The sequence below is a fragment of the Mastigoproctus giganteus genome, chromosome 1, assembly GCF_048544385.1.
Source record: "Mastigoproctus giganteus isolate SK-2022 chromosome 1, ASM4854438v1, whole genome shotgun sequence".
Lineage (NCBI taxonomy): Eukaryota > Metazoa > Arthropoda > Arachnida > Uropygi > Thelyphonidae > Mastigoproctus > Mastigoproctus giganteus.
In genome coordinates, this window is record NC_143575.1 from 263,393,594 (window position 1) to 263,407,236 (window position 13,643).

Genomic DNA, 13,643 nt, shown 5'->3' on the forward strand with positions numbered 1-13,643 from the left:
ATTTTCATGAAATTTCATAGTTTTCAGTGGTAGGGAAAACTCTTAGAGGCATTGTTCTCTGTTAGAACAATTTCTCGAGCCTTCCTAAGTTTTATTAAAATCATATTTGCTTGTTGGGAGGAATGAATAGACAATGTGGCTGATGCACAGAAATTATACTTTTGGTCATGTATTAAAGTTGCTGGTTGTTTATTTTTTTTTTAATCATGAGTTTCTATTTTCTATTGTTCCTGAAATATAACACATGCATACATTAAATATCTTGTTTAACATTGTTGAAAGGACCCTCATTCACATAGTACTAGAATAAATTAATTAATATTTAATAATTCAATAACAGCATAGTTACCTTGAGTTTAAATGCTAACGATGTTGCAACTAATTATAGTGTTAGTTTTTGTCAATAAATTACCACAGGCTGTAATAGAATGACAGCTGACAAAGTTAAATATAGGCTGTGTATTAAATATTAGTTAGGTTATTACTATCAACTGTGCAATTTCAGAATTAGTTTTCCATATCCAACCCTTTTTGCAAGGATATTTGGGGGTGGGAGATACACAAGCATTAAATCAGGTTATCTCTACTATAATTGTCTCTGTCATACAATGACATTTGTATTGAAAATATAAATTATTTGCTTCCCACCTAGCATAGGTAACTAGCCAGTTGACCTTTGAATACAATAACAAAACAATGGCATATGGTATTCATCATACGGTAAAATCATTGCAACAATTACCATTTTAATGATAATTTCAACAGCAAAAATAGTTTCCAGGTCTGAGACTACTTCTTTTACCACTTGTGTTTTGTAGGTGCCTCTGTAGCCAGGTGAGCAGGAGCAGCAGTGCATAGCACACGCTTCTTGATTAGACCGGGGTTCGAGCCCGTGACCGCCAAATACGGAGGATGTGGAAAGGTCAGGGATTGACCACTGCATATACCTGGAGCAATATGGCCTTAGTTGCTAATGCTCCTAAAAACCAAATAACAACAACTTGTGTTTTGTAAGTTGAAATCAAAATTTGTATACTCTGCCAAAGTTTTCAGTGGGAGCAGAATTGGTATCAACAATATACTAATGGTAATAGCCTATAGTACAAGAAATCCACTGGTTTTTGCTGCATTGGCTGGGGGGGGGGAGTAGATAACAAAATACAAATTATTTGCTTCCCTCCTCACATAAGTAACTATCCAGTTGACTTTTGAATGTATTTGAACTATCAGCCTCAGCTCACTGGCTAAAAGAAAACTTCCTTCAGTCTAGTCTAAACCTCTTCCCTTATAATTTGAATTTATGCCAGAGTTCTGAATTTATTCCTCAGTTCTGGAATTCCCTATAACAGTAAAAATTCCACATTTATTCATTTTACTAACTCCTCTCAGAGCCTTATAAGCCTCAATGAGTCACCTCTGAGGTGCCTAATTGCAAACTCTGTAGCCCACATAATCATAGTCTTTCCTCATATGGTCGCCATTTTGCTAGTCTCACATGCAAGTTGCCAGCCTTTGATCCCTTTCAAGAAGCTCAATGTCTTTTTTTCAGATGAAGTCTCCATATTTGGATACAGTATTCCAAATGTGGTTTTACAGTTGCCTTGTACATTGGGACCATGGCCCCATATCTCTACAGGATAATGTTCGATAAATCATCGATAGGACACAGTGGGTACCTGTTTACTCTCAGAAAACTTCATAACCTCATAACAATATATTTTAACTCAGAGATCCCTTTCTTCTCTACTGTTTTTAATTCAGCCCCACCAAGTGTATAATTTATTTTGTTTTCTATTCCTAAAGTGTAAGGCCGTGCATTTTGCTGCATTAAAACATAGTTTTCTGACCATTCTTGCAGCCTGTTTAAGTCATCCTGAAGGAGTGCTTTTTGGCACTGATCATTAACTAATCTACCAATCTTTGTCATCTGCAAATTTTGACATCAAGCCTTCTGTCCCATTGTCCATGTCATCTATGAAAATCAGAATCAATGATGGTCCAATGGCCGATTCTTGGAGAACCCCAATTCTGACTTTAGACTAATCTGAAAAATATCTATTAATCACAATTCTCTACCTTCTGCCCAGCTTATACAGTAACCTCTCATGAGGAACTGGGTCAAATGCCTTGCTTAAATCCAAATAAGCTGTGTTGAACTTGTTCACTACATCCAACTCATGACGAACTGTGTCAAAATAGCTTACATGTCCCTGGATTGCACTCTTAATCATTGCCTCTAAGATTTTTCCCTGCCACTGAAGTTAGACTAACCAGTCTGTATTTACTGACTTCACTCTTAGAATCTCCTTTATGTATAGGCAGTAAGAATTTTCACTGTGATTCCAGCCTGTTTCAGCTTATAAAGTAATTGCTCATGTAGGACTGAGTCAAATGCTTTGCTGAAATCCAAATAAAATAATAGAATAGAATAGAATCTTTAATTGCAGCATGATATACATACAATTAGTCCCGTCACGGCATGGTGGTGCCAGAGGTTTACAAAACATATTTACAAAAGAGATATACATGAGAAAAACATAAGTTACATCAGATTATTGGAAGGCAACAAAGCACAGTTTTACTTTTTCAGTTCGACGAGGATTCCCTTCCTGTATTTTTTTATTATTGACCACTTCTTGCAGGTCCCCGTCGATGGCTTGCAGTAAGGGCAGCATTTGCTTTGGCAGGAATCTGTCGGTTCGTACTAGCCGGTTAAGGTTTGTTTGTTCGCAGCTGTGCTGAAGACCGGAGATAAGGGGGAAGAATGCGCCAAGAGCAGTGATCCCAGAAGTTCGGCTCTGTAATTTTACCAGTGGCCATTTTGATGGTGAAAACCAGCCTTCTTTCTCCGATGTAGGATCAGAGCCTGCGTAGTTGAAGGGCTTCTGCTAACTGTGTTGATCTGAGAGCTGGGGGAAGGTGGAGTTTGCTGTTGGCCCATTTTAGAAGACCGAATTCAGCAGAGAATATTCTTTTAATGTTGGATTCGGCAGCCGAGGCCCATATCTCTGAAGCATACAGTATTGTCGGGTAGAGGATTGATACGATGTATCTTTTTACCAGTTGTGGGTCGGTGGTGTGGAGCAGCTGTTGTTTGGGGACTCAGCATTGTGAATTCAGCCTCGACTGTATGAGGTTTACGTGATCTTTGAAAGATAGTTTGGAGTCGAAAACGACCCCCAGATCTTTGTGCGTTTGAACACTTGGAACTGAGGAGCTGTTAAGCACAGGCTCCAATGTTGTTGGGCTGCCCTTTAGTGAATAAATTATTTGTGCCGATTTTAGGAGGTTGATTTGGAGGTTGAAAGTATTGAGGTAGTCAGCCATGTCGTGCAGTTTGCTAGTGATTTGCTGAGTGGTTTCGGCTGCCGAGTTGGATGGCGATATCCTAGTAAGGAGCTTGACATCGTCAGCTTATGTGATCCAATTGCACTTGTTGGTCGCAAATGGCACCATGATTGCTGAGAAGAGAATGCCAGACAGGACTCCCCTTGAGGCACACCGGCAGTTATGTGACGCGTGAAGGTCTTTGTTCCAATCTTTAGAACAAGGGTCCTCTTCGATAGGAGAGATTCTAGGAACCAGAGAACATTGCCGCGAAAATTGAAGTAGTTTAATAAGAGATGTAGGAGATCAGATATATAGATGTCATCAAATGCTGAATGGATGTCAAGATATATAACTGACAATTCCTGTCTCTGTTCAAAGGCTTCTAAGATGTGCAGAGTGGTTGTTGCAAGGTTAGTTATAGTTGACCTTCCTGATATCCCATAGTGTATTTGCTGAGGACTGTCACAGAGAATTTGATGGGTGACAGACGGTAGCAGTGCTTTCTCCAGAATTTTTAGCAATACAGAGGCGCAAGTGATGGGCCTATGTTGGTTTGGGAGCGTCGATTGTTGGTGCTTAGGAAGGGGCCAGACAGAGTACCTGTTCCACTGGGGTGGAAAGAAATGAACTTCGAGGCATGTGTTGTTATAAGTTGAAGAGTGAATCGATGATGAAGACACTTAAGCATTTGATTATGAACTGGGGGATGCCATTGTCACCGGTGGTTGCTGTGAGAGGGAGAGTATTAATGGCCTGCATCAGTTGTTGCTTGGAAATTCGGATCGTAGTGAGACTATCAGTGGGATGAGAGCGGTTGAGGAGTGGCAAATTAGATAGAGCTGGAGGTTGATTAGAAAATCTGGCAACGTAGTTGAGCCAGTCAATTGGGTCGATGTTGCTGGAAGAACTAGCCTTTGTTCTGTAGAATGGTTCCCCCCCCCCCTTTTAGGGTTCTTTCGAAGTGCTTTTAAATTGCAGCTGATTTGTTTCTGTTGAATTTGGCTTTGGAGAATGAAATGTGGTCTTGGACATCGCCGGAAGCTTTCCACTTGTCATGTAGTGGAAACTTTGGTTGAGCTGGGGAGTCCACCATGCTCTGGAGTGCGGAGTAATGGTGACTGCCTTAGTAGCAGTGTGAAGGGCTATGGTATTGATCCATTTGGTCATTAAATCGATTGCGAGGCTCAGTTCACATCCATCTAGGATGTTCCGTGAGACTGTGGATGCAGCTTCAGTGCAGAGTGCTGGATTCAGAAATTTTGGGCCAACCGGGCTAGCTGGGTGGGTAAAGTACCTACCTAGCAACCGAAAGGTCGTAGGTTCGAATCCCGCCTCGGGCTTGGATCAAAGTACTGCAAAAACCTTGGGAGGTGCATTATTATGGCCACAGAAGCCGATGCGCCAACAACTACTACAAAAAAAAAATCAGAAATTTTGGAGCAGTGACCTTTTTCACAGATTTGGTTTTGGGGTATTGAAATATTTTTTGGGTAGAAGAGCTGTAAATATGATTGGTTGGTGGTCTGATTGAAACATGTCGGCTGTGGTTTCTTTGAGTTGGCATATTGCCGAGGAATAGACTGTCCAGTAGGTTTTGGTCTCTCGTTGGCTGGTAGTTAACTTGGAATATTTGGATTGATTGGAGAGGTTCTGTGAGACGACTTTTGAGGTGTTGGGTAGATGGCAGAAGATTGAAGTCTCCACATACGATATGAGTGGCTGCTGGGTGGAGATTATTTATTAACCAGTTAGTGGCTTCGTTGATGGCCATGATAGTTGGCGTTGGAGGAAGGTACAGGGATGCAACGTCTATAGTGGTACCTTGATGTTCCAGAGTTATCATTAAGGCTTTCACGTCTTCAGAGATACTTGAGACAGAGTGTACGATGGAGAACTTTATCGTATTGAAAATTATAGCAACTCCACCCCCTCTGCGGTTATCGTGAGAGGGGCAGCCAGTACATGAAAGTCTGCAGGAATGGAGCAGCTTATCTGTCTGGTTCGCCTCTAACCATGTTTCAGTGAGGCTCAAGATGTCTAGTGAGTTTGAGAATAGAATCTCTTCCAGTGTATTAAGTTTATTTCTTAAGGACCTGTTATTCTGGAACATTATGCGGATGGTAGGAGAGGTTGTAATGCTTATCCTCGCGGGAGGGGGGAGCCTTGCTTCCCGGCTTCGAACAAGTAGAGGCTCCTCTCGATAATGAGAGATCAGGACAGGGATGAGGCGACCTTGGGTTCTCTCGCATTGGAGGACGGTATTACCAACCTTGTGCAGAGTTTGTTCCAGTATGTTAGTGTGGGAAGATTCTGGTGCTACCATCCTTTCTGGCAGGCAATTGTAATCGCCAAGTCAGCTGTGACTGCAGTGGGAGTACTTTTGTCAGATCTGAGTAGTTGCTTTAGGTTTCAAGGTTGATTGATAGTGAACAAATGACCTGATCCTTGTTCCGACAGGCCAAATGGCGACGCTTCCTATCAGGTCTACTTGGTGTCGGCTACAGTCAATTTTGAATGCAGCGTATTGTTGACTCCTAGTTTGTAGTTTGTGTACAGTTGGCCGTAGATTCAGCTCTTCGTATATAACCTGTTTGACTAGTTCAGGGGTTGTGCAAGGATACACTCGAGATACAAAAAGGCTGGTTGTACTGTTTCTGGTAGGGTCTTGAGTCCTGAAAGCTCTGAGTGCAGGTTTCTTGTCTGGTATCGCTGTTTAGTGAAGCTGCTACAGATTGGGCAATGCTGTTATCGTGCTTGTCATTAGTCTAATTTTGAATTGTGTCGATTGAGCTCGCTTGGGCGTCGACATGGCTTGATGAGGTTGTCGGTATATTTTCTTGACTGCGTTGGGAAGTCAGCGATGGGTTTAGGTCACTGTCAGGGATTGAAGTTCAGAGGGAACTGTGCGATTTTATCACGGTGCATATTAGAGCTTGACCTTTGGTTTTTCCACTATTGCTCACCTCGGTGGCCAGGATTTCTGCATATGACTTATCCTGGGGGGGACTCTGAAGATTGCGCATCATGGGTGTTTCTTAGGACTGTGCAGCCATGTTGGGGTGATGCTGTTGTATCAGCAAATTTGCACATCATGCTTTCCAGTGTGCGAGAGTTGGCTTGCAGACTGGCATTGATTTTGTGACTTGTTAGGCAACTAGTTATTTTCCCTATGAGATCTTCTACTATTTCGTTAATTTTGCTGTCAGTGATTTGCTTTAGGAATGACTTTAAGTATTGAATGTTAATTTCTGGTTCGGTTTGGCACCCTTCAGACCTCTGCGCAGGGGTTGCTGAAGATGCATCGATGCGGACAGGTTCAGGTGTCCTGGTGTTGGTCTGTAGGAGGCGTCAGTATGAGGCATTATATCTGTAACAATGATGTCAGTCTTGTAGGTATTATCGTTCGTATATTCTTGCAGCTTGGCATGGTGCTGAGTATTATCAAGTTGTGGCGCGACTTCCCTGAAATCTGCCTTGCTGGGCTGTTTCTGCTTTGGGCTGTGCGTGGCGAGTTCTGTGAATTGTTGTTGGAAATTTTCGGGTTGTCCTTGTGGCCTAATGAGCGTAGCTTCTTGCAGCACCATCCCTTGAATTTCAACCTGGCTGCCATGAAACGTTTCTTCCAGCTGGATGGAGACAGGCCCGAACATCCGGGACAGATGGGGTTATCACAGCTGGTACAGAGGATGACGTCACCAGCCAAATGATAGCAGAGGGCACATTTCTGTGTCGAGTTTAGGGGTTTTCCGTTTCTGCTCATATTTGGGAGGAAAGCAGTGGGGATATTCAATAGGCGGGCAAGACATCCATCTACATGGATGTCTTGCTGTGAGTTGGCTTTGGGCTAGGGGTTGCGCACTTTCTGCACAGTCAAATAGTATGGCAAGCAAAAGTCAGCGGGAAGCTGAGTGAAAACAAAGGGCGCACTTCAGCTTAATGTCGAAATTATTCCCGAAGTTCAGCTCTTGTGAGTGACCCTGTCAAAATAGCTAACCAGATTAGTTAAACAGAATTCCATTTCTATCCAAATGATCCTGAATTCCACTCTTGATCATTGTCTCCATGATTTTCCTTACTACCGAAAATAGACTGACTGGCCAGTAATTTCCTACTTCACCCTTAGAGCCGCCCTTATGTATTGGAGATATGTTGGCACTTTTCCAATCCAACAGAATCACTCCCGAGTTTAGCGATGCTTTCATAATGCTCTCAAGCACTGCTACTGAAATATGCTGTCAAAAAACAAAGTTGTGCCTCACATCTAATTCAGTCATACCTATTCAATCCAGGCACCTCCGTCAGGTGGGCAAGAGCAGCAGTGCATAGCACACGCTTCTTGATTAGACCGGGGTTCAAGCCCGTGATCCCATCAAATACGGAGGATGCGGAAAGGTCAGGGAATGACCACCGCATATCCCCAGAGCAATATGGCCTTAGTTGCTAATGCTCGTAAAAACCAAATAACAACCTATTCAATCCACCATTAGAAAACCTCTACAGAAATAAGCCTAGTATAGTAAAACTAGCTGGTCTTTGCCTTCTTGAACTGATGCAGGTTTGGAATGTTTCCATTCATTCTCTACAACAGGTAGTAACATGTGCTAAACCACCATGGACTAATACTCCTCTACCCACCTGTGACACGTACCTTTGTCAGTGGGGAAAAAATATTCTTCAAGCATCAAATGTGAAACAACTTCGTGCAGTTCACACTTGCAGATATTTTGATTTTTCTCCAAATTATACAGATGGCTCTAAATTTAACTCAAACATTGGAGCAGCAGCAGCAGTGTTCCTAAATACCACTATTTCAGCATCCCTTCCATCTGAATTCAGTATCTTCTCAGCAGAGTTATATGCAATTAAACTAGCCTTAGAAAATCTGTGTTTTTGGTGGTTCATTAAAATTTGTTATTTACACTGATGCCCTCAGCTCAATTATGACATTATGTATCTCCTCAGATAAAGTTCACCCTTTTCTAAATTAAATTATAAGATTATTACTACAGATTGAAGAGCGCCACCAACTGATCATCTTCTGTTGGATTCTGGAATTTCTGGTAATGAACTGGCCAATAAAGCTGCAAAAAATCCAACTAACTTAGTTTTAACCAATATCCTTGTTCAAGTATCAGACTATCCACAAATCATTTATGGTGCATGCCTAACAGAATGGACAGCACTCTGACATTCTCAAACAAATAATAAATTTTTTCAATTTAAACAGGATCCTAAAATTTGGCGTTCCAGTGTCTACATCAAGACGAGAAGTAGTCCTTTCAAGAGCAAGAATAGGCCATACACATTTGACTCACCTTCATTTACTCACAGGAGATAATCCACCACATTGTCCACATTGTTCTATAAATTTGTCTGTTAAACACATTTTCATTGAATGCCCATACTATAAACAAGACAGAAATACAACCCTGCTATCATTGGCTAGCCTTCAGAAACCAATAACGGAATAGGCACATTATAGCCAAAGCAGCTTATGCTCCATAAAACCCCCACGATGATAACATCATCACTTTCTGTGAGATGTCTACCCAGTTAATAGAGTCCATGTAGCATCTTAAGCCATCGTAATTTCCTTTTCTGAAATTCCTTTGCCTTTATTTACTGCTACCTCTCTCTTCCTCATCCACTGTAGAATTCTATGATCACTTCCTGCTACTGGTTCCTGTACTGTCAGCCCTATTATGTCATCTGGTTTATGGGTGATATTGATGTTTTGAGTATTCTTTTCCCTAGTACTTTCCCTGACATGTTGATACAAATAACAGTCATCTAGTTGATTAAAATTTTGTCCCCCATGTGGAGTTTCCTTCCCATTTGCACAAATCAATTAGAGCCAAATTAAAATCATCCATAATAAGACATAGACACTTACTTGCCCATGCCATTTGCATGTAGAGGCTCTCATCATAATCTTCACAATCATCTGGTCTGTAGATTACTCCAACTCTCATCATACTTTTGGTTCCAACTATCTCACACCATACAGATTCTATACTAGCATGTGAAATGTCTGAATCCGAGAAAGCTTTCGTTGCGCTCAGACTGCTTTTGATAAGCATGACTCCACTGCCCCTTCCATCTTCCCTGTCCTTCCTAAATACATTATACATACCGTACTGAAACTCATCATCCCCTATCTCCAGGTTGCACCACATTTCTGTAAACCCTATTATGTCATGTTACTTGTCCTAACCAGCAGTTCAAATTCACTCATTTAATTGATGATACTTCCGGCATTTCTGTATAAACAATAAAGACTTAGTGTTTTTTATAGTCAACTACCCTAACACACCCCTTAAAGTTATTTAGGCTTTCTTTCCTGGCATTTGCTACCTGCTCATTTGAAACATTTCTGCCCTCAGAACATCTTGAGGTATGTGCAAGCATTTAATTTGACCAATATTATCAGATAAATGCATATCTATATTATCCTTGTCCCCCTTCCCCAAACTAGCAGTTTCTCTGAACCTTTAAAGTAACCTCAATAATATTGGCAAAACCTCTTGCACCACCTTTGTATCTTTAAATGTATCTCGTCTCTACAAAAGATTCCTTCTACCTACAGGTGCAGGCCAAGCTAATAGAAATTTCCCCCAAAAAGCCTAGCAGAGTCCTTCAAGTATTGAGTCAATCCACAAGGCTTTCAGCATATAATCCCTTCTATCATGACTGGGCAGAATTGCAGACACAAACATTGTGACCTAACTCGCGGCATTTCGTCAGCATGGTCCTATATTTGTCTAAAAAATCATCAGATTGTGTATGCTTAATGGCATTAGTCCCCACATTAATAATAATATTCTTTAACCCCCTTAAAATCTGACAGTCTGTTGGTGACATCATTAATAGTTGCTCCCAGCAGACATACCCTAGTTCTAGTCCACCTATCCTTATTACAGAAAATATTTCCCATTTCTCTGACAATGGAGTCTTCTAATAAAACTAAGTCCTTTTGAATCAGAGTAGTTTGCACTTGGTTATTCTGTTCTGGGGCCCAAATCGAGAGCGGATCACTTGGTATGTTACTAGAGTCCCTGACGAGCTCCCAGTTACATTATTCTCGAGGGCAAGCACCCGTATTTTTCAGTGACTCAAATTGTAACTTATGGTCAGTGCACTCCTTACAACGGTGACAAAGAAAAGAATCTCCAAGTGAGCTAGGTTTATCCACTAGGTCAACCTTGGAATACATGCCACAGGTTCTTCAAAGGATGAAATCCTGACTCACCTGGAAATACATATCCAGTGCAAAATGGTCCAATTTGATTTTCTTTCTTCTTCTTCGTTGTATTTATATACATGAAAAATTCTTTGTACCCGTTCTTTGCTCTTTTAGCCAGTGCTTAGTCATACACATTCTTTGCCTTGCTAACCTTATCAGTGGTACAATTATAAATGAACTTGTAACTATCCCATGTGTTTTTCTGCTCTATTTGATTGGCCGGTTCTGCATTTATCCACTTCAGCATCCTCCTGTAATATTTTCTTAATGATATGTATGTGTTTGTGGCTTCTGCGATTTTTGATTTGAAGGTATTCCATAATTCAAGTGTAAAGACCTGTTCTGTGTAGCTCTCAGAGGTGGTCTTGATCTCATCATCGTTGTCTTGGTCGACCACATCTCTCTTGCCTGTAGGTTTGTAGTTAAAGGCTAATTTTGGGATCCAGTCTGGGTTTGTTCTTTCTATGTGGCTGATCCATTTTTTCTGATACCGTTTTATGTTATCTACTTTTAATTTCTCACGAATATCTAAATTTCTTTAGTGATCTAGTCTAATAATGGTCTTAAAAATCATCTCATTTGTGCTGCTTATAGTTTGTGTGCATCTTTCTTATTTATGACCCAAGTCAGCTGTAGAAGAGGGCTGATTTTGAAGTGATGTTGTGCAGTCCTAATTTTGTTTCAGTTGTCATTTGTTTTCCAAAGTGGCATTTAATTGTTTTGTTCATTTTATTATATTTTTGTTGTTTAGTGTGGATGTCTTTCCCTTCATTTGATATTAAATTTCCCAAACAGGTGAAATCAGACATTTGTTCTATTATGGTCTGTATGTTTTTACATCTTGTACTTTTTATCTATTTTATTCAGTTCATTTGCTGCTATCTGTAATTCATCTTTGGATTTTGCAGTTATAACTTGATCATCAGCATATAATGTAGTTTGGATTTTATTGATGTAGATATTAAATAAATTTGGTAAGTCCATATCCTTGTTTGACTCCTTTGTTGGTTTTAATTGGGTTTGATAGTTGGCCATTGGAATATTTTATGCAGACTTTTGAGGTTTTATATAGGCTTTGCATCGCATACCGGAGTTTGGTTCAGATATTTTCTTCATGTAGAATCTGCCAAAGTTTTTCCCGTTTTACATTGTCATATGCTTTTTCATAATCAGTAAACAGCAGAAATGTTGGTAGGTTGAATTCTCTCTTCTTCAAAATTTGTTGTAATGAGAAAATGCCATCTATTGTGCTTCTCCCTTTTCTGAACCCACATTGTTCTTCTTCTAAGAATTGTTCACTGTATTTATTAAGTTTATTCTTTAGTATATTAGAGTACAGCTTTGAAGTAGTTTATAGCAGTGTTATCCCTTTGTAGTTGTTAGGGTTATTTCTGGAGCCCTTATTGTGTAAATTGATTACTATTCCTGTTTCTCAATCTTTGGGTATCTGTTACTTATGCCATATGGTGTTAAATAATTTTAGTAGCGTTTTTTTAATAAGGTGCCACCATATTTAAATAGTTCCACATTCAAATTGTCTATGTCTGGGCTTTTTTTTTTTTTTTTTTTTTCGATTTTTGTGATATTAACTCTAGTTCTTCCATTGTTATTTTCTTCATCTTCGGTTACCACAGATTCATCTTCCAATTCCCTAGAGCCAAGGTTATACCATAGTTAGGAATAGTGTTGCTTCCATTCTGCTTGAACGATGGAGTTGGTTTTTATTTGATCATTTGTCTAGTTGTAATTTTTTAAAAATTTTAAAACCTCTTTTCTCTGGGCCCGTGATATCATGTTCTAAGGATTTAACAAATTTATCCCAATCATTTTGTCGAATTCTTCTGGTTTCAGAAGAGCAGGAGTCAGAAAACTGACTCCTACTCTAAGCTTTTTTTTTTTTTTTTTTTTTTCTCATTGATTGTTTGTTTCAATTCTTCATTCCAAGTTCTTAGCCAGTTTTTTATAGGTTTATATCCCAGACTTTCTTCAGCAGCTCCCAGAATTAATTTTTCATGTTTGACCAGATTTCCTCAACATTATCACTTTCATCTGATTTGAGTTTATCTTTCATACAGGAATTCAGTGCTTTCATCTTTCAACAAATGTATTTTTTTTTTTTTTTTTAATTTTGAAAGTGCTTTCTACTAGGTAGTGATCACTATCAATTTCGCTGCCTCTGAATACTCTAGTGTCTCTAATTTTGTTTGCCGACCAGGCTAGCTGGGTGGGTGAAATGCCTGCCTGGCAATCCAAAGGTCGCGGGTTCGAATCCCGTCTCGGGCTTGGATCAGAGTAGAGATGCAAAAACCTTGGGAGGTGCAATATGGCCACAGAAGCTGATGCGCCAACAACTAACAAAAAAAAAAAAAAAAAAACTTTCTTGCTTCCCATGTGAATTTATGGATATTCTTATGTCCGAAAAAAGTATTTGTAATTTTTTAAGTTTATTAAAAATGCAAGAGTCTATCAAGTATCTTCCATTATTGTTGACCACGTGTTTGCCTTCTGGTCCTATACATTTGTCTATTGATTGAGAACCAACTCTTGCATTAAAATCTCCTGCTAGTATGAGGTATTCATTTTTGTTAGTTTTGTCTATGATCTCTTGTAATTCATCATAAAATTCTACGGTTTCATCAATGTTGCCTTCTACTGGTGCATAGATGCCAATGATTGTTATTGTATAAGATAAAATTTTTAGTCTTAATTTCAATATTCTGGGTGATATCCAAGAGTAGTCTAATATTTTGTTTTCCCATTCTTTCTTTATTATAACAGTAACACCCAATTATTTCACTTGGTATGCCTGGGTTTATCATTATGAAGTTACCTATTTCTTTGGATCCTTTTCTTTTTTGTTTCAGTAATGACTGTGTCAATATTTCTATTTTCTAGTTCTATGGTCAATTCATCTAATTTATGATTTATTCCCCTAACATTCCAAGTTGTTTTCCCCCGAGCTGCTCTACCTCATCAACTTCAGCTGTCCTCCTAGAGTCTTGAGAAGATAAAATATGCTGGCACAAGAGCCAATCAGAACTGATCAACTCAGATTCCATTACTTCAACAG

The 13,643-nt window shown here is 39.7% G+C and overlaps 1 protein-coding gene across 3 annotated transcripts in view; it reads left to right on the top strand.

Moving 5' to 3' along the window:
- Positions 1 to 13,643, top strand: part of bel (ATP-dependent RNA helicase bel) — a 277,696-nt gene that overhangs the window by 232,665 nt on the left and 31,388 nt on the right. The window lies entirely within an intron of this gene.